This window comes from Halichoeres trimaculatus, unplaced genomic scaffold, assembly GCF_033239565.1.
Source record: "Halichoeres trimaculatus isolate MK-OKI-2021-1 unplaced genomic scaffold, fHalTri1.1 fHalTri1_scaffold_10, whole genome shotgun sequence".
NCBI classification, from domain to species: domain Eukaryota; kingdom Metazoa; phylum Chordata; class Actinopteri; order Labriformes; family Labridae; genus Halichoeres; species Halichoeres trimaculatus.
This window is the reverse complement of record NW_027437187.1, coordinates 24,838,817-24,859,150: the sequence shown is the minus strand read 5'-3', so window position 1 is coordinate 24,859,150 and position 20,334 is coordinate 24,838,817. Positions and strand designations below refer to the sequence as shown.

The 20,334-nt window shown below is 39.0% G+C and overlaps 1 protein-coding gene and 4 non-coding genes across 5 annotated transcripts in view; all 5 read left to right on the top strand.

Annotated features, from left to right (window-relative positions):
* shisal1b (shisa like 1b) overlaps nt 1–20,334 on the top strand; it is a 130,006-nt gene that overhangs the window by 2,250 nt on the left and 107,422 nt on the right. The window lies entirely within an intron of this gene.
* Nucleotides 58–197, top strand: LOC141797294 (U4 spliceosomal RNA). Its single transcript, XR_012599038.1, has one exon. It is a non-coding gene; the product is annotated as a U4 spliceosomal RNA (small nuclear RNA).
* Nucleotides 805–947, top strand: LOC141797319 (U4 spliceosomal RNA). The gene has a single exon (XR_012599061.1). It is a non-coding gene; the product is annotated as a U4 spliceosomal RNA (small nuclear RNA).
* On the top strand, nt 1,992–2,132 carry LOC141797178 (U4 spliceosomal RNA). Its single transcript, XR_012598927.1, has one exon. It is a non-coding gene; the product is annotated as a U4 spliceosomal RNA (small nuclear RNA).
* On the top strand, nt 2,534–2,674 carry LOC141797185 (U4 spliceosomal RNA). Its single transcript, XR_012598933.1, has one exon. It is a non-coding gene; the product is annotated as a U4 spliceosomal RNA (small nuclear RNA).

The window sequence follows — 20,334 nt, the reverse complement described above, 5'->3', positions numbered from 1 at the left end:
CAGAAGTGAGGGGAGGGCAGACCCAGGTGGGAGCCCGTCCTCGACCGGTTGAGCGGCAGCTTTGCGCAGTGGCAGTATCGTAGCCCATGAGGTTTATCCGAGGCGCGATTATTGCTAGTTGAAAACTTTACCCAATACCCCGCCTTGACGACTTGAAATATAGTCGGCAATGGCAATTTTTGACGGTCTCTCTGAGAGACTGATTTCTCTGTTCACAATAAGACCATAGCCGTAGTCGGCAAGTACAATCCTTATGATCCAATGGCTGTGTGCCAGGCTGTTGTCATACTGTCCATTAACTATTGTGATTAATCTAAAAACTATTTTGCGTTAAGAAAATTTTGTGACATTCTTCACGTTGTGAGAAATTTAGAATATTTCCTTTTCTTATTTGTGTTAAGATGATTCATATGAACCCAGGCATCCATGTACATGAATAAGATGTAGAAAAAAAGCAGCTACGGTATCCGACCCTTTTTTAAAGATAGAAATGAGACATAGAAATAAACTATGAAAATGAAAGGCCAACCGTTATAAAACCAGAATACCTACCAAAAACTGCTTTATTCCATCTCCAGGTTTGCAGCTTACCTTTCATTAAAGTATGATCATTTAAGCAACCAATTAAACAGTATATCTACAGTTGTACTAGTAAAACCAGTTCCATGTCTGTTTTCAGATTAATTTTTAATCTGACTACACAATTTAAATGTATCACAAGTCGTTCTACCATATTCATGCAGCAACCAGAAGTGAAGGGAGGGCAGACCCAGGTGGGACCTCGTCCTCGACCAGTTGGGCGGTAGCTTTGCGCAGTGGCAGTATCGTAGCCCATGAGGTTTATCCGAGGCGCGATTATTGCTAGTTGAAAACTTTACCCAATACCCCGCCTTGACGACTTGAAACACAGTCGGCAATGGCAATTTTTGACGGTCTCTCTCAAGAGACTGACACAAATGTGGACAGAAATATATACTTTTGCAGATGCACGTTGCCGTCCACTTTCACAGTTTATGCTTTGCACAGCAGCAACCTTTTTTTCCCACAGCACATAGAGCTTCTTGTCCGTCATCAATGCTTTCAGATGAAGTGGTTTTATACCAAATTATATAAATGACACTGCAGTTAAAAAACAAACAAACCCGAGCTGTATAATTTTTAATACCAAACATTCGAAGGCGTTCTCGTAAATTACTATTACACTTACAATGTTTTTCTTAAACAATCTGACACTGTCATACACAAATAGTTTATGTTCGTCATCTACATTCGCCTGTTATCCGATCTCAAATTCGACCTGTTTTTGGACAAAGTTAAACATTTAATGAAGACTTGTAAGTTGAAATCTACTTCGTTGCAAACCTCACAGTGTCCTGTTGAAACACTACTGGCATGCGAAAGCATATGCACATATGCCTTAAAAATAGTAAATTCTTAATGTTGTACTAAACATTTTAACGTTATTTTTGTTGAAGTTATTCCTCAGTATTTCCCTCACACTTTAACAACGTGCTGAAATGATACGGAACAAAAGGAATGATCAGAACGTGTTGCTGTGCGGGAGCACAAGTAGAGACGCACACGAGTTGACGTCATTTCCGTAACAAACTCAACAGTTTTTTGTGAACTGTTTCTCGAATACGAGCTAATCTGCCATTAAGTCCTTGCAGCCGTTTTAAGTAAAGTGTTAAACATTTCCTCACTTTAAGTCCTCGAAGTTGTATCGAACAAAGTTATTACCATAGCTGTATGGTTGAAATTCTATCATGTAAATCTTCCTCTTCTCTTTCCTGTCTCACTCGGCACCGTTTAAACATTTTTAAAGATAATTTAAAGCAACCTATGTGATTACTTTTTGTTCGTAATACTGAAGCTGTTTATTTACGACTACAAGATATGTAATACTTAACGTTAGACATATACGATATTAGAACCGGTATTCTGGAGAGTTGTGACTCCATTCAATATGTCGTTTTCGATGTTTATTAATTAGCTTTGCGCAGTGGCAGTATCGTAGCCTATGAGGTTTATCCGAGGCGCGATTATTGCTAGTTGAAAACTTTACCCAATACCCCGCCTTGACGACTTGAAATATAGTCGGCAATGGCAATTTTTGACGGACTCTAAGGAGTCTGATATTACTGTAGATAATAATTTGATCGAGATTGATTTCAGTTGCTGGAGAATCCTACAAGTAGACGCTTGAAATATAACGTCTCTAGTCCTATGTAATATCAAGAATAACGGAGAGTAAGTCCTCCATTTCTACAAGAGAAATAAAATAGACGTTGTTAGAATATATACATCTTTTTTATTTGAGGTAACGTCCCAATACACAGTTATACATCGGACGTTGTGCCAAAATAACCCCATTAAAAATAACTTAACAATCAAGGTAGAGTAAAATAAAAGATATTTTTTCGCATGTTTTTGTCTGACTCATTTAATCCGACGCGACAACTGAGTTTTCTGCAACCAGAAGTGAAGGGAGGGCAGACCCAGGTGGGACCTCGTCCTCGACCAGTTGAGCGGCAGCCTAGCGCAGTGGCAGTATCGTAGCCTATGAGGTTTATCCGAGGCGCGATTATTGCTAGTTGAAAACTTTACCCAATACCCCGCCTTGACGACTTGAAATATAGTCGGCAATGGCAATTTTTGACGGTCCCTCTCAGGAGACTGATCAGCTGTTAAATGGGAAACATCTCCGCTGTGGGAGTTACCTCTTCACAATATAGTTCTTAGATTCAGGGCTGTTCCTTTGTGCTTTCCCGTTCAGTCCACATAAAACTTTATGTTGAAACTATGGCCATTAGATTGATATGTGAGTAATTTTGTTATATCACAGTAAATAATTGTAACAGACATTGTTCCTGTACAGATCTTATCAAACCAACATTTACTCAGGTTTTTTTTTTCCTTGTCAAAATTCCACCCTTCTCAGTTGTAAAATTTTTTATGGCTGATAAACAATATGAAAACAAAAGCAGTATGTTACATCGTTTACTTGCACTTGGAATACTTCATGAAATGGTTGTAGTATTTTCCCGTTTTAAGATGTCACTGTGAACTGAAGTTAAAAAAACAAAAAAACAAACAAACCAACAAAACCCTGCACCTCAAAGAAAAAATAAGATAAACTTGAGCAGCTGCAATGAAAAAAATATTTCTACTTTTGTATACCTTGCATATTATAAAAAGATATATTTTCAATGAAACCCCAATACTTTCAAACAAAACCTAAAAATCAGATAAACTCAGTACTTACAGTCATGATGCAGTGTTTTTGTTCGGACAGCAGAGGTCACTCTGGCATAGGACAATGTAATTTGAACGTGCAGAAAACAGTCTGAGGTACAGGAACACAGTTTTAAGCTGCGTTACATTTATCAGTTCACTGTGTGATCAACATTTGAAAAATATATTTTGAACATGGTATTGATATAATTCAGACTTTGCAACCTGGTGTTACTCATTTAAAGATGAACTAAATAGTTTTCTGTTTCATTTTCTAAAGTGAAAGCAGCGTTTGTGCAGTGCTGTTGAACTACCCTGTTGAGAGTCATAATTGCAGTGATCCCTGATTAGAAGAAGGGTTCCTTTTAGACGGTCTCTGAGGTGGAGGGGTAATCAAGGCAGTCTTCTCATTAGGCAGATGAGCTCAAACTCTAGTCATGTAGTCATCCTAGAAACTCTCCCTGACATCCATGCTACGCACAAATATGCTACAAGCTCTGCATTCTTACTCAGCCTGCCATTGTAATTGTTTTATGGTTGATCTTTAATTCAACTTAAGCTTAAAACTTAAAAGTTGTTGCTCAGATTAATGAAGCATTCAGTATTAAGCTATAGAAACTGTATTGAGGTTTTAGGGATTTGTAGTTAAGGTCCTATATTGAAATGTGACAACATTGTTGGTGGCCTTACCTGTTGGCATCTCAATCTGTCAACATATGATTTAAACTTTGTATTTTGGGTTTTAGGGCCTTATTTAGCTACATATTTTCACATTGTCCTGCTTGTATGTGCCCAGCTGGTAAGTCAAGATGTTCATGCGCTGGGCAGGGATAGGAGAAATATCCTGTATCATTTTAAACTTGATCCCGTTTCTTAGATTAAAACTTGTTTAAATGTTAGAAAAATGATGGACAAGGTTTATCAAAACAAAAACTCTGTTTACTGTCAACAGAGACATTAACTTAAATAACATTTAGCAGTGAACTCTCCTCATTTTTGCTTAAGTTCATGAGAATAATGATGCTATAACTTGTGGAAAGCCCAAGGGTCTGCCTCCATATGCTGCTGCAGAAAGGGCCATGTTTCAAGTTCTGTAAAAGATCCAGCCCAAACACAACCTGTCTGCAGAGACTCTTAGATTACTGTGATTCATCTTACCATGTTGGAGCATTGTTCAGACCCCTCTTTATTGGTCAGTCAAACAAACTGAGGGCAAACCCTGTACACCTTTATTGTCTGCCCATGGTACACTGCTGCCACTTAGTGGCAAGAAGGTGGAACATCTTTCACAAATTCTCTCCAGCATCACATGGTAAGGGTGTTTGAGCAGTGAGGCATCTTGAGCAAAGAACACAAAGTAAAGTAATTTGTGTTCAGCAGATAAACTCTTTTTTTTTTTTTAATAATACTACTTAGAAATACATTTGTACTGTTGGAAAGTTGGAAAATTGGAAGGTCTGTCTTAAAAGCTAATTGAGGATTTTACACATGGGGTGCCAGGTTCGGTCAGGGTCACATGTCCTGCTCTCTCTTTCCTAGTTTTCTGCTCCTTTCTCAGTCTAATCCTCTTTGAATGAAGAGAAAAGAGCCCAAGTATAACTTAAAATAACTTGAAAGTAAGAAAATAATGTAATACTGACAGTTAACAGTGTACGGCTCAAAAAACATGACATTAGCTCTGGTTATGATTAGGCCTGTCACGATAATCAATAAATCGATTAACCGAATGATAAATAAAAACGTCCTCGGTAAGTTTGCCAGCCTCGATAAACTGACACGTGCATGCATGTTTGTTTTCCTCCTCTCTTTCGACCAAAGAGGCTGAATGAGAAGATGGCTCACTACGTCTATCTTTACTAACATCGAGGTGCGTAGGTCCTATAGCGGATTTAGCGGATTTATAGCAGAGTGAGCATCTGTCAAAAATGCGATCTTTGGGGTGAAGACGGGGCTGCTCGCGCGTACACACGGAGAGAGCTCAAGCGAGCGTCCTGAGGGGTACGAAGGAAAGACACGCTAATATGAGTGATGGCACGAAAGATACGGTTCTTAAGCCGCCTGCCACAGTCCCAGTGTGGGAACATTTTGTTTTTTTATCAGAAACAACAAAGTGTGAGCTCATGAACACCAACAAGCTGATATGTCGCATTTGTTTGAAAATAGTGGCGACGAAGAAGAAGGGGAGGTGCAGCGGAGCCTTGTTCTTTGACAATCCACTCTTACTGAGGCTTTTGGTCGGCAAAGTAAATAGAAATAAAAGCGCCAAATGGTGGGTGCTCAAAGACAGCTACATTGCCAAAGAAATGCAGCCCTTCAATACAGTTGAACGCCAAAAATGTTAAAAATGTTTGACAGACAGTACGGATTGACTGGGAAAAAGTACATGTTACAAACAATTCAGGAACTGTATAAACTCCCTTTTATTTAGGCTATAGTTTTTATTGTTTTGTTTTTTTTGGAGTTTTGTTTTTTCTCTAGAGACAGGATCTGTGTTTTATTGTTTTTGATTAGTATTAATTATTTTCATTGACATGTATTTTTTTCTTAAAGAGAGTCCATTTCATTTTCATTGTATTTTTTTCTATTTCTTGTTTATTAAATTAGTTATATTTTTTGTTTAATTTATTTTATTTAAAAGATCCTGACCTTTTAATTACAGTTAAATACTCTTAAGAAATTAAAGTTTCTTGCTTTTGATATGATGTACTCACTTTATTATCCCATTTATCATAATTATATCAATGAAAAAAATAGAAAAAAAAAAATCAAAATAATATTGACAATAATATTGTTTATCGGCAATAATATTTTGGATATTTATCGTCCAGCAAAATTTGTTATCGTGACAGGCCTAGTTATGATTCTTTTTTAACCTTTTATTTAACAACTCATGCACTGTGATTCTTTCCTTACCAAGTAACAATTCTGTTACAGTAAGTGAAGCAGCAGAAGATTCTAAAAGGACACTAGTTTTAGTTTAATATTCACTGAGTCTCTGGTGTTTTGTAATGTGGTTTTGTCTTTGGTAATCAAGTTACTGAAAGAAGATGGATCGTGCTTTGAGACAGACGGTGCATTCAGTTATCTATATCAAAGGTGAAGCTGAGGCTTTGAAGAGTGCTTCATGTTTACATAAATGACTTCTGAGTTGCCGTTTGCATTTGATCCTTATTCAGTCCAACCAATGATGAGCTGTGTGCAGCACTCAGTCTTTGAGCATTGATCAGTCCAGGGTTGATGTGGACTTCGTTGTCCTGTTGGCCTGCATATGACCCAGTGGTTTCTGCATCTTATTTATGGTGCTCGGACAAATGTGAGGTCAAGAGAGACAGGTTTTTGTTCTTTATTGCACATTTAACTTCTTTTGACCAAGTTTAAGATTTCACCCTCAGCTCATCTCTCAGAAATGTCAAAATGTGGCTTTGGTTGTACGTGAGCGACAGCTGGAGTCTTTCCGATCATAAACAAATTAATTGCAAAGCATCAGAGGACTAGTTCCTAGGTAACCATGTGACAGTGCCGACAATTGCTATGGAAACCAGCGTATCCTCTCGATTTCTCTGTCTCCCAGTTCTGTTAGGCAATGTGTGAAAATCTTCCTTTTCCTGTGAATTGTTTTTTCTTTGCATGTTTGACAGTTGTGGAGGAAGACACTGTAACGTCACTGACAGTAATTTCCTCTTATGCTCTGTACAAGCTGTGGAGCAAATTCAGTCAGCTACACACCTGAGGAGGATGGTAGCTGATAATAAAACATCACTGTTGGGGCTGACAATGCCCTCTAAGAATGAGCACCACCTCTGAACACCAATGTGTTCAGTGCACTTAGGTTTTATCTGCCACTGGTTCAAGATGAAAACAGTAACAAGCCTGGACTCTGTTATTGCTGTGAATGCAGTAATGCATTCACAGCATATGTTCTTCTGTGTCAAAAAAATTTATTCTTCTTCTTCTTCTTCTTCTTCTTCTTCCGCCCGCTTTTTTGGACCGCTAAAACTTCTGCAAACTTCAACCGATTTTCACCGTTCAAACTTCAAAACGTGTGTTTCAGTGGGGACAAGGGGGCTATGACTCTTCAGAAACTTTTCACAAATACTTTCCAAGATATTCAACGTTTTACGAGATTTCGGTCCCATAGAGATGAATGCGGAATTTTCAAAATTTCCTCCCTTCAGGACATTTTTTCAGCCTGCTTCAAACCCTCCTCATTCAGTCATACATTCAGCTACAAACTCCATTCAAACTTCAAAATATTCAGCTATCTTTTGGCTCCATTCAGTGGGTTTCAAATGTTTCCTAGCATTCATAGTTACTTCACAATGACCCTTCAAAGGTCATGATGCATTTCAGCTCTTCAAGCCATTTAACATTGGTGTGTATTGGACGGAATGTTTCAGCTTAGAGTGGGAGATTCAAACGACAGAGCAGGGAGAGGGGGAAACAAGACCTGAGAAACTTCTGGGTAAACTGCTCTCTTGGCCACATTTTTTGAGTTATCAACACAAATAAGCCCTCAGCATGTAAGTAGTCTTGTCCTGCTTCTGACAAAGTGGTTTTTAAAGCAAAAGGATGGAGCACTTTTTCACAAAATGGCCAACTGTCGGGCAAAGTCAGCTCCGGCACCCATGTACTCCAATGTTAATTCCTGAGGGGTTTTCTCAGAGATCAGTCAAATTTCCCTCATCTATCTATCGCTGTCATGGGCCTATTTCTGCATCTTTAGACATGAAATTAACACAGACAGCTTCCTCAGGGTCTCAGGATTCCTACGGTGTGATCATTTTTCTTATCGGCCCTTTGGTTTTGTCACAGTTGTAGGCAGTTTGACACCCTGATTTCAGTGGAAATGTGTTGGGAATCAACAGACTCCACCAGCTCTCTGATGGCAGTTGGTAAACAATGATCACCATGGCAACATCTGGCTTCAGATGAGCCTCAGCTAAAAGGCTTACATGATTAAAAACTTACACACAGGACACACAGAATTTCATTTTGACAGCGTTTTAGAAAGCCGACTTACATTTACCCTCAGTCAGGTCATTATTTCCATCAATGTTCTTTAAAATTTGAATTATTCCTTTAATTTTTGAATAGACGCAACCATTTCAACTTTAAATTTCTTCATCCATTCTATTTATTCGACCATTCATTTCCTTTCATCCAAGAGTTCATGGCAGGCTAATTCAGCATTCTGCATTAGCAGTTGAGCGCAAGCTTTTACAGGACTTCTTAAAACAATTTTCAGACATATCCTCAGTCATTCATGATCAGCATTCTGCATCAGCAGTTGAGCACAAGCTTTTCAAGACTTCATTCAACCATTTTAAAACACATCTTCAGTCATTCATGTTCAGCGTTCTGCATTAGCATTTCAGTGCAAGCCTTGCCTGACTTTATTCAACCATTTTCAGACACATCTTCAGTCATTCATGTTCAGCTTCTGCTTTAGCATTTCAGCGCGAGTTATTTAAGACTTCATTCAGCCATTTTCAGACATATCTTCAGTCATCCATGTTCAGCATTCTGCATTAGCAGTTCAGCGCAAGCTGCTTCAGCATTCTGCATTCACAGCGCAATTTCTTCAGAAATTGCTTTTCTAGTTAATGAAGATGTTTTCAAGATTAGAGTAAACAAAAAGAAATTTTAATCATGTTCCTCAGATCTTTTGTTCACTGTGCTAATTTGTAATCTGCAGGCTTTTTGTTTTGATCTCATTTATCACAAATCTAACTGCAACTTGATGCTCCAAATGGAAAACCAGGCTTCCCTTCAAAGAGTGAGACATCACAGCCGGTTCTGTCTAAAGGAAATAAAGAAGGTGCAAATCTAAGAGAGGTGCTTTGATTTGTGGCCAATTACAGACACGCTTCTTGTATCACAGATCCTCCCTCTTTCCTCAGACACGACCAGAGGAGTTAGCCCACTATTCTTGGTTGATAACCAGAAATGCAGAGATCACACGAACGAACAGAAACCTCAAAAGTTATAAAATTATTCCACACACCCAATTAAACTCGATCCAAACCCTCTAATGCCGTCTTCCTCTTAATCACTTCGGATGTACGAGAGGTTGCCCCCAATTAGCTGCCTCCCGTGACACCCTGACATCTTGCTGCACCGTGATTGTGTTTCAGCCTCAATTACTGAGAAGCCTTCAGGCTTTCAGGTGATTGGATTCCCCTCTTTATTTTATCTTCCTTTACTCTTTTCCTCCTCCCACTGATTATAGGGTGCTGTAAAAAGATAGTCCATCATACTTAGGAATATCAGAGCCCTAAACTACAAAGATGATTGGTATGTTTAGCTGTACAATAAGTGCCTTTTCTGCTTGTTTGTTTAAAATGATGCTTGCTTTTTCCTACAGCAGACAGTCAGGTTTACCTCAAAGTGTGATCATCGCAAGTTAAAAACTTAATACTCTGCCATAGCAAGCTACCACATTTTGAGGATAAGCACTTGCATGTCGCCAAGAAGAAAAAATAGTGCTATGGAGGGGAATCTAAAGCTGACAGACCAAAGTAATTATCTGTTCATCATCAGTCTTTTTTTGCCCACAATTACTCTCTGCCATCAATTTATGACATTTGAGACCCAGAACTCTGCAGTAGAAATGGTCTGCCAGCAGGAATAAGCCCCAGGAATAAGCTATCATTTTTTGCATTTTAGAAGATTTTATATGAATGTGTAAAATTAAAAACTCACCTGTGTCAAAGGTGAGCGTACTCTTTATTATCCCCTGGAGGATAATTTGTTTTACATCCAGCAGTGATCACACTGTCAAAAATATAACAATTTACAAAGAATACAATATCTAGACAGGGTGGCAGCAGTTACGAATGATCTTAAAAATCTTTCCGTCCTGCCTTTTGTCAAGTTTCACCATCAGCCTGACAAAATTAACCAAAAGGTCTTTGAGAGAGGATGGCTCCTAGGATTGACTAGGAACTTGTTAAAATCCTCCACTGAGCTGAGACAGCAGTCATGCTTGTGTCTGTTTTGTGTCTACATGTTATAGTCTGTTTTTGCTCTTATGCCAGCAAGGGAAGGGTAAAGGTCAGAACTGATTCTGATTGAAAACAACAGCAAAACATAGCAAAACATTGTCTTTAAAGTCTTGTCAGTGTAAAAGTGCAAAAATAAAAATGCCTGTTGGCTTTTTTTTAACAAACAGCACCAACATGATCCTCAAAGGTCAGTTCTCAACAGTGATAGTGCCCATGTTTTTGTACGTCTGTACACACCAGGGGCGTCAGAAGCTTTTTTAATGTGGGGGGGACACACTGGTATGGGTTGGTTAATTAGATTATATTTACTGCATTCTAATGTATTTTTAACAGGTTGTTTAACATCTAATTTTACTGATAAGGCACATTTTTCAGACTCAAACAACTTTGATTAAATTATAGCAGTCTATAGGTATTGTTTGACATCAGTAGCCTAATGACAGTGCTACAATTTGTGGTGTGCGATATGATGATATAAAATTGTTAAGGGTTATAATGTGGGAATGATCTCATAAAGCAGAAAGATTGTCAGATCATCTGTGTGGGCACAGAGACTTTGACGTGCACTCGACTAGCCAATCGTAGCACATCACGTACAGTGCATGGTGGGATCTCCTGTTTGGTTATGTAGCATGAAGCCATGGCAGAAAGAGAAAAGTAAATAAAAGCTTGAAGATGTCTGAACAAATAATTGTTCTAAAGCAGCTGTATTATTCAGTCAGATTATAGACATTGCAGTTAGATAACATTTGTTCTAAATTGTTGCACATTAAGAGATAAACAGTTACTTGAGTTTGCATTTATATTTGACCTTTTTCAATAAGCTATTTGGTGTGTTAAGTTTTTGTCACAAAAGTGCACTTTATTGATGTTCATTGACTTTTATGCTTTTATTCATTGCAGATTTTTATAAAAACTGCACTATTTTAATTAAAACATGTTCAGAAAATTTCTTTGGCTTTAACTGTCACTTTTTTTCTTTTAGGGTTTTACATGTTTTATACGTTAAACATAGGGGAAAAAATGGTCAAACATGCAAATTAGTTTTGAAAAATAAATGAATCATGATAAAATTGCCATTATGAGTTTATTTAAAAAAAATTGTGATTTGATTTTTTCGCCATATTGCCCACCCCTAGCTACAATGATTATTCATTCATACATACAGTAACTTTTGATCTGGAGCCCAAAGAAACTAAATACAAGAAACTTCAACTAATCAGTAATCATATTAGATGTTTGTAGAGCTGTGTGGAGTAATGTAAAGTCATCTTGCCCAAACCCATCCTGTAACTACCAGCCCAGCATCGTAAATCACTCACCTCCGTGACTGAAGTCTGTGCACTGTCCCTCACGTCACAGGCTGCTGACCCTGCTTCTGCTCCTGCCTCGGACTCGCTATCAATCTGCTGTCAAACGGGATCGGGATGGATTAATTAAGCATTGTTTTTTTCTATCAACAACTGAAATAAGTCAGCTAACGTTTCCATTCAAAACACCTGTAATTTGGGGACATTTTGACTTACTTTCTGCTTCTTTGTTAAAAATTTTCGAATGTCCATTATGTCTGGGGAAGGAGCAAATATTGCAACAATTCATGAGCTTACTTCTACATTTCATTTCTTGGCTGAACATTAATATAGCGTGGCCTCGTGTTAATATTGAGGACTAACAGTACTCACTGCCTGAGATGCACTATCACTCACTTAATGCTGCGGTAGTTGAAGGTTGTCCGGAAAACACGCAGTGGATTAGGGTAGTCGACTATGTATTTTCTATTAGCAATCAAATGGAATGGATTCTTTTACGAGGCAATAGAAACAGCGCTGGATGAACCAATATTTTATGTTAAATGTGGGGGGGTCCAAATTAGGGATGGGTACCGAGTTAGGTACTTTTATAGGTACCGACCTAATTCTGTCAAAAGTACCGAGTACCGATTCGCATAAAATCAAAAGGTACCATATTTAGGTACCTAAATGCATCCTTGTGACTGTGAGGGAGTGGAAGAGTAGGCGATTTTCCATGCTGGACATGAACACAGCATTGCAAGGTTATATGATGAAGAATAAATATGTTAAATTAAAAAAAAAAGTATTTTATTCTTCAATAAATTGATATTTTTTTACCATTATAACACAGAAAGTACCGAAAATTGGTACCGTTGAGTACCGGTAGCGATTGACAGGTACTGGGTATAGGTACCATATTGTTTCAAATGTGAAAGGTACCCATCCCTAGTCCAAATGAAGAATTTTGAAATCTGGGGGGGACATGTCCCCTTCACATTGAATGGTGGCGACGCCCATGGTACACACTCTATTGTGGGACCACTGATTCTGTAGTTGCAACTACTTATCTGTTTATGTTCACAAGTACTGTAATTTAGGCATGAATTTAAATACAAGACTGACCCACATTTACAGGATTATTAAAAAAACAATAACCCCTAAAGCCAGGGATGGGTACTGAATTACAGGGTGGGCCAGAAAGATTTACCTATCGTTTTTTCCGCACTATCCAAAAATGCTTGCAGACAAACATAAACATTGAAAACAGTTTCTATACTTTATTCTCTGTCTCCAAAAAGATTTATATCTCAACATGGCCATCCTTTACCTTTATCATAGCCTGGAGATGACCTGGCACTGCCTGGCATAAGCGCCGCACTGTCTCTGCATCAAGTTTTGACCATGACTTCATCAGAGCTGTCTTCAAAGCGGTGACACTGCTATGAGATACTCTTGAACCTCCCTCTCCAGGCTAGACCAGATCCCAAAGTCCACTGGATTGATGTCCGGACTTGACCAAGGCCAAATGTTCTTGTCCCAGAAGCCAGGAAAGTGCTGCTTGCACCAGGCCTGTGTGACATTGGATGTGTGAGCTGCTGCATCATCCTGTGTGAAGACATACTGGTTTCCAAACGCATTGATACATCAAGGCAACACTTTTCCTTCAAGCACTTGAAGGTACACCTGGCTGTTCACTTTCACACCCTCCTGAATGAAGACCAAAGGAGACTTTGAGCCGTCAGATGCAACCGCAGCCCACACCATGACTCTAGCTGGCTTCTGACAACGAAAATGAGTTCTGCAGCCTTCAGGTAGGTGCTGTGCACAGTGTGTATAAACCCTGTCATTCTGGGAATTGACCACTGCCTGAACGGTGAGGATCTTCTCATCAGACCAAACCAGGAATTTGTCTCCAGCACTCTGGATCTGCTGCAGCATCATTTCCTCCCTGTCAAGCCATTTTTTCTTACAAGCAGCTGAAATCAGTTGTTTGTGTTGCATTTTTAGTGCTTCCAGTCCGAGATCTTGTTAGATGATTCTCCTCAGTGAAGTTCTTGAGATGTTCACCTCCTTTGCTGTTGCCCTCATGCTCCTGCGAGGATTCCTTTGGATTCTCTTCCTCACCATCCCAACAACCCTTTTGGTGGTACTGCCAGTCTCCTTGTATCGTTTCATGACATTGTAGACAGTCTTACGACAAACATTCACCTTTTTCATGATTTGCGTTGTTGTCAGTCCAGCCTCCTTTAAGGCCACAATCTGGTCCAGCTTACCCTTCGATGCCATACTCAACAGTCATTAGGAGTAAACAAATGAACTCAGGTACATCAAAAGCTGTGCTTTTTAAGAGAAACTATCCAAAATTTTAAGTTTCTAGGACAAAAGCTAAGCAAACAAAATAGAGATATATGATGGGTAAATCTTTCTGGCCCACCCTGTAGGTGATTTTACAGGTACAGAGTACCATATTCAGGTAAAATCAAACTGTACTTTGTTTCAGTCCTATAAATGCATCCTTGTGTCTTTGAGGGAGAGGAAGAGTAGGCTATTTTCCTACTGGACATGAACACAGCACCCCAAGTTTTTGAGAAATAAACAAGATAAACTGAAAAAAAAAATCACATTTAGACAACAAACCGATTTGCAGGGCATCGGTACCGTATTCTTTCAGTGTGGAGGGCACCTATCACTACTTGTAGGTGGCCCCAGCAGATTGGTTTTCAGTGGGTTTCAATTTAAAAAAAAAAACACTACTGCTGTATCTGTTCAGATGAGCATATGCAGCCTTAAAAAACAATCATTCAGTAAGTGGTCTACAGCAAGAGAGGGAGATGCAGCATAACATGAAAATGAAGAAAACTGTTTTACAAACTGCCTGTAACAAAACTCAAGACTGCAAATCTCACATTTGTTTTTGTGAAATGATGAATGATCCTGAGAACTGTAATATTTAGACTCCACATGATCTCATCATACATCATTTTTATTAGTCAGTGTATTACAAGGCTAATCTTTTTAATGATCTCATCTGACTTGACAATTGATATCTACAAATTACATTGGTGATACAACTGGGATAGTCATGATAGTACAATTCTTAGTGCCTGTGCCAATAAAGATGTGTTTGGTAATTAATCAGCACCAGCTAATTTGAGCTAACCTAAATCTGGTCCTTCCTTCCTTCCTCTGCTGTCGATCTTAGCTCCATGTCAGTTATCAGGACCAACATGTTCCCTGTTAAACTTTTATTCTTATGACTAATTCAAGCTTTGTCAGATTTATCATCTTTAATTAGGGCCTCCAGAACTGAGATCAAACAGCCTGTGAAAAATAAGGTGGACTAAAATTAGGAAGCTACAGCTGCTAGTATAGTGCATCACGTATGATGAGTGCCGTGTCAGACTGGATATCATTTGATTCCAAACATTTTAGATATTTGTTTGAAACAAGCTCCAAAAGTTGATAGCTCAAATCTTCCATCTTTTGATTTAAGATGTAGAGTCAGTGTCTGCTGATTGCTTGCATGTTTCCTAATAAGCACGGCGGTGATTCAGTTGTTAAAAAAGGGAACCCCGACTCCCTCTGGTTACAGGAGCAGAGAGCTCTGGTAGCCCCTGGTAGCCTGCGGCTCTTAGAAATAGCTTTTTAAAAGGTACCAGTCCCCCCTGTTTCCTCGGGATCCAGATGCTTTTAATTGGATTTCTTTGACAAGATTATTTCCTGCTCCAAGGCCAAACTAGACAGAGTGCAGTTTTAACACGTGGGTCTATGCAGTCACTTTAATCATCAGCAAACTTCACAAAGAACATTGATTTGGTCTGAAATTACAATTTGACCACATACTGACCCCCTCCTCATCTGCACACCCTTGCAAATGGTGCAATACGATGTAATCCTCCACAAGGCCTTTTGAGACGCAACCAGGCTACATGTTTTTGATTAGCAAATTGTACATGTTGCCGTTTCACAGATGATGAAAATATTTTCAAAAGACATTTTGTACCCGAACTCTCACTGGGAGATACACTGAAGTCATAGACAGTGGAAAAGAGAAATTATTCCTTAGCTTTCAGCTCCTCCTGGGTATTTTGACCTCTTTAAATGAGCCTGACTTCAAGAAAAGCATGTACCAGAGGCAGTAAGTTTCACCAACCTACCTTATAACCCCTTTAAAGAGCTCTTTTGAAATCCCATTGCAAAGGAAAGGGAGGTCCAAGCCTGGTAAAAGAAACTCATTTCAGGAAGTCAGCAATTTATCTTTGAGAAGATCAGATCATGCCAACTTCAATGTTAAATTGTTTAGCGTGATTATGCTTAAGTTCTTGGTGTCCACCATTTACAAAAGACTTCCAAAGAGAAGGTTATCTCTATTAATGTCTTATCGGACTGTTTTCAAAGGGGTATGTGGGACAAATTTTGTTGAACATGCCCTCAAATGAATGCAGTGTAGTTAAAAAAAATGGGGTATTTATTGATTTTGAATTGGCAGGCTAGCAAGGAAAGACTGCTCACAGTTGGAGCTCCAGTTAAAATGTCAAAGTAAAAACACTCAATTAGAAAGATTTATGCTGTTTTATTAAAGATTTTTCAGACAAGTTGGAGTTTTAGTGTTCAGACTTTATTTCAGAGCACTGTGAACAATGAATTGTTCAGAGTGCAGTAAGTTCACTGTCAAAGCCAAATTTTACTTTATGTCTGCAAAACTCAAGCAAACATACAGCCTGTTTATGTAAGTCAGCAATGCAATAGTCCCTTTGATATTTGTGTATCATTTAGGCCTCTTGCAAGTGGTTGGATGCATGGACAGTGTAAAACTTAAATTACTGAGTGACAAAAGTATGAAGTCAGACAAGGACTGCTTTTCTTGGGGCTCAGCTGGGAAGTTTTAACAAGCATCAGGATTGAGGTTTGGACATCAGGTGGAAGTTTATTAAGGCACTCCCGACTCGGCAGTGTCATGGCCCTCACGCTGTGTCTCATCTGAACTCTTCTCACCACTTGTTAGAGGCTGCTAAAAATGGGCTCTGGTGTTGCTTGAGCCAATTTAACATCACATGATTTCTTGGGAACACGTGGCTGTCGAACCAACGGAAGTTTGATGCCCTGAACAATGCTCCAGTCTGAGGTATCAGGAGTAAAAAGTTGGGACAAATTTCTCTCAAGTCAGAGTATGAGATGATAACATCATCATTCAAACCTTGTGGAGTCTTAATTGTGTTTTTAAAACATGTTAGACAAACCACAGTCTGCATAATCAACAATGGCCAAGCAAAAAACAGTAAACTTTACTGTAAACATATTAATTCAAATGCAACCTGTTTGGATGTTAGTCCAAAGTGATTCAGCTATTAAGGGAGCGTGTATGAGCTCCTGTGAAGTAACTGAAGAATGAGAGCTTAGTATCATCAGTTAACTCATACAAAGCAGTATTTCAAATGTTTATGAACGTCTTTCATGACAGGAAAGAAAGCTGTACTCTGGGACATGATGTCCCTGTGCTTTTCTATTCCTGCCACCCTGAGTGCCTGCAGAGACTGTTTAACACTCAGTTGCTAACAGACTGTCAATGCCTTGGCAAGGGAAATATTTTTGTTCTCAATAAAAAGGCTCGAGCGCTGCAAGCATGGATTCTTGATCAGTCGTAGAGGACATATTGTGATTTTATTGATGTACAACCAACATTCAACTTTGCCTCTGTTTTCTGGATCAGTCCATCTATGGATTCATTTTCTTAACTTATCTGGAATCAGATGGCAGAGACGGCTAAGTCAGAGGATTCTGAGGTGCTCCCAGACCAGGTGGGAAATATAGTCCCTCCAGAAAGGTCTTGTTCTAGCCTTGAGCCCAGTGAAGTCCCGTTTCCACTAAGCAGTCCGGTTTAGATCAGTATGGTTTGGATGGGTTAAGACTGATACTGTTTGCATTTCCACAGCCAACTGTGCCCCCTCGTGGTAGGCAGAGTGTAAGCAGGCAGCCGACAGCCACGTCAGTTACTTAATAGCAGTGTTGAAACTCCACCTTCTTAGGTCAGATTGGTGTAGTATGGCACCCTGATGGAAGGGCCCCAAAAGTGGGACGGCTTGTTTTGGTTGTTTGGGGATCTGCCCCGGGATCAGTCAGCTGTAATGAGATGTGTGTAATTAGATGTGCTTGGAACACTCCTGAAGGTAGGCAATAGCTTGACTCTGAACCCTGTCCAAATATCCAAGCTCCTGGCCCTATCTGTAAGGCTGTAACTCGGCCACCCATTGGACTCATTTTGACCCCTTGCATCCAATATCTCATTTTTTGGTCAGAACTTCGGTTGGAGTTTTTAAAGTCTGTAATTTATCATGGAAATTTATGGTAATAAAGAGGGATTTATGGGAAGAAACTGTGAATCTATAATGAAAAACTTAAGTATAGCTATAAAGCACAGAGACAGCAATACTGTGTTTTCCAGTGAAGAAAGCATCAGGATTTTTTATGCCCTAAGAAGAAGAAAACACCAAAAGAAAAAGTGTTTACATTGGCAGGTGTGCAGGTGTCTTCAGGTACAACCCCCTTTAAAAGGCTTTAAAGTGTCATGAAAAAACACCCTTCACAAGGCTTCAAAAACAAAGGATCTCCTACACTGTAACTCATACTCTTTAGTCTGGGTTGTTTCTTCGGTTTATAAGTCTGAGGTTAGGATTACAAGTGTTCGACTCTACACAGCATTTTTTCCACTTGATTTAATCTGTGTTAATCTTGGCACTGAATCCACTTTAACATTTATATTGTGTGCATAATTCATATTGAAGCAGGATATTTAATATACCAAGGAGAGAACCATCACTCTAATGCCGCTGTGGTTGCCCTCATGAAACATAATTAGAGCCATAAGATGTGCAAGTCATCTCTCTTTCTGGACAAATCAGATTTGGTGGACATAATCACATGTAGTCCTCTGATAGCAGCTAAATGAGTCTCCTCAGGGGCCACAAGGTCTTGGGACTGCATCAGTATATACTCTGAAATGACATGAATACAAAGCAGTGGTCCTTCTTGTTCCTCAAATTACCTATTTTCTTTGTTATGAATGTAAGTAACATTTTAAATTCCCACTTAAATGCTTTTTCCCCACGCGCACAGAGCCCCACAATCCTCTCAGGCTTGATTAATACTTGACTCAGTGGGTGTACAGCTGTTCTCTGCTTTTTGATTTCCAGTTTAGATTTCTCCCTGTAAACAGATGGATGTACGATACATCACAAAGCCATATGGTGCTTTCTGATGTATCCCCCACTGAAATATTGTTGACACTCTCAGATTCACTGTGTGATTTAGAGGAACTCTAAAGACGTTTCCTTTGTCTCATCACTGAGTAGGAAACTGCTACACTCTAGCTGCAGTGTTGTGTTTTGTTATTCACCGTGGTGCTGGGTAAAAATCATAGTGAGGAAAAAAGGCTCCAGTTGATTTGTCATTTGAATGACAAAATGAATCACAATTAGGTCTGTACTAGAATTGTGCAATATCAGACAGTCCACAGTCATACCAGTGTACATTTTACATGATAGAAGTGAAATATCACCAAATCAATAGTATGGTGACTAGATCAACCAGCTTTATTTACCTTACCAAGCAATTTAGAGGCTATAACGTCCACATCATTTTGTGATAGTTCTAGGGTCGATCCCAATTCTACTCCTTAGCAACTGGTTTTGCGCGAGAACAAATTCTTCGTAAGGTCAAGGGGGAGGGCTACACAGCCCTTGAAATGAAGCCAAACCAGGACCTCAACTTGAAACCAAGGGGTATGACAAATTTCTCTTTATATCCATATTTTTTTCTATCAGATATCAATTCCTTTGCTATTTCACGTAAATATTAGCCATGATTTGAACTGTTGGTTGTATTTTGGAATTGCTTGTTATACAAACTACACTGAAAAAAAAATATTTTGTTGAATTAACCCAATTTTAGCAATTTTAGCAGTTGCACGCAATATCTTTATCTAGATCTAGATAATTTATTTAATCTTAATGTACATGTTATCTTTAAGTTATTTCAAATTAATAACATTCGTTGTTGTAACTCAGATTTTACTCAAATTTCTTAAGAGATCGTAACTAAACCCATGTTCATCGAACTAAATTGTATTGAATTATTGAACTGACTCATTTCAAACCGTGAGTGAGGAGGGAGTGCAGCGGACATTAGACCCAGCTGTACAGTAAGATGTTAACCGGCCAAGGGCACTGGTTTTCCGTGCTCCACATGGCATGGACCGTGTACCTTGAAGCATGTTTAATATTTTATATGTTAATAAATGAGATGTGTTGATGGGCTAAAATTATGATCAGAAATGACAAACTGGGTTTTGTCTTCAGTTATATTCAAATTACCATTACTGAGAGAGTATTTTAATTGGAGCCCTCACTGTAGTGGAGCACAGATGGCCAGGCAGCCAGGACAAGCAGCCTATGCCGTGGAGCACAGCCAGGCAGCCAATGCCATGGGGCACAGCCAAGCAGCCTATGCTGTGGAGCACAGACAGCTAGCCAGCGCAGTGACCACAGACAGGCAGCTGGTCCATGCAATGGAGCACAGAAACACTGTCCCCACGTGGTATCTTAATGTGCATCAGGGTCTCATATCCACAGTGTTCCCTCCTCATCCATGGTTTTTCCTTTTGGGTTTTGCAGATTATTGAGTTGGAACAACTTAAAATTTTATGTTGGATTAATGCAAAATATTGATTTGATAAGAATTAAAATATTTAATTTATTTGACTTATTAAGTTGTGTTAATTGAACTTGTTAATTTCATTTCAAAGAACT